Here is a 1,407-nt window from a genome sequence, read left to right as displayed (position 1 = left end):
CATATTCATAGTATACACTACATTATATTATACATTCGCAATTTTTAAAAAACAAATCGTTTTTTATAATTAATTTCTTTTATTTTGTCTTATTTTTTTTAATTGTAGACATGATGCACTTTGTTTTATATATATATATATATATATATATATGTTATATATATATTATATTACAGATTTTAACTTGAAATTTAAATAAATTTATAAGCGAATTTAAAACTGAATTTTTTAATATTTATAATTGCATTATAAAGCAATTAGATATTTGCACGAATGAAACAAAAGAAATGAATAATACAGAATAATGAGATTGAATACATCAAAGAACAATAATCAATCGTGATGAAATAATGAACAATATGTAAATAAAAATGTACAAAGAAAAAAAATATACAAATCAAATGAACAAAAAACAATCCACACCTAATAGATAGATCAAAATTTCATTAAAATAATATTTTTTTTTCTTTATAATTTATAATATGAAAGATAATAGGAGAGATTTATTATATTTCTTTGAAATAATACCTGCTATATTTCTTTGGAATAATACCTGCTATATCCTTTTGAAATAACAGCACTTTCTACCTTCACATTCCACGGATTACTGGCGTGTAATAAGAGCTTCGAGAAAGGATATTAGCGCTTGCGCTTTTGCAAAGGTGAAAACTGCTAAACTAGCAGCACTGTCGCACCTAATCTACACCATCCCCTACTTATTTATTTCTTTATTTCTTTTGTTCTTTTCTATTAGCTTTTTCTACTATTATATTGTTTTTTTTTTTTTATTTAATTCAATTCATTTTGTATTTTATTTCATTTTATTTCAAAAATTTTTTATTTTGCATTTTCCGTTTTCCTTTTCTTTTTCTTTATCTTATGTTACAATTATTTATTTTTTCTATTTCTTGTAGTGATATTAAATGAACAAGTTTAAAATAATTGAAAGAATTTTTTCTTATTTTTAAAAATTTTTCTCATTTTATAAATGAATAAATCAATTATAATTTTTTTTTAAGTATTGTTTCATGCGCGATGTTAAACACTTTAAAAAAAAATAAATGAAGAAAAATATAAAAAGAAAAAAAAAAGAATAAATAATATCATATGATTAAATAATATATATCAATAAATCATATAAATATAACATTATAATTGAGAAAAATAAAGAATTGTCAATTTTAGTTCAGTTGAAATTAAGTATGCAATAGTAAATATTTTCAATCAATTGACCGATCTTACAATTTGCATAGAAAAAAAAGAAAGAAATAAAAAAATATTATAAATATTTTATATATATGTATATATATAAAATAAACAAATGAAATGAATTTTATTAAATATACATCAAAAATTGCGTAATTTTATGAGGTATGTACAACATCAAGTACTTTTGAATAAAATCAT

General features: G+C 19.7%; 1 protein-coding gene across 4 annotated transcripts in view; it reads right to left on the bottom strand.

The window, feature by feature from the left end:
- The window catches only part of LOC102670957, a 20,238-nt gene extending 19,495 nt beyond the window's left edge, over window positions 1–743 (bottom strand). For 3 of the 4 annotated variants that reach the window (XM_031513787.1, XM_031513785.1, XM_031513788.1), the window contains exon 1: window positions 529–743. The gene's annotated coding sequence lies outside the window, so the exon portion shown is untranslated. The remainder of the gene's footprint in view (window positions 1–528) is intronic. The other variant, XM_031513786.1, reaches the window with a different exon arrangement.
- Between the last annotated feature and the right edge of the window lie 664 nt (window positions 744–1,407).

The sequence above is a fragment of the Apis dorsata genome, unplaced genomic scaffold (assembly GCF_000469605.1).
Source record: "Apis dorsata unplaced genomic scaffold, Apis dorsata 1.3 scaffold_739, whole genome shotgun sequence".
NCBI lineage: Eukaryota > Metazoa > Arthropoda > Insecta > Hymenoptera > Apidae > Apis > Apis dorsata.
This window is presented reverse-complemented; position numbering and strand designations above follow the sequence as displayed.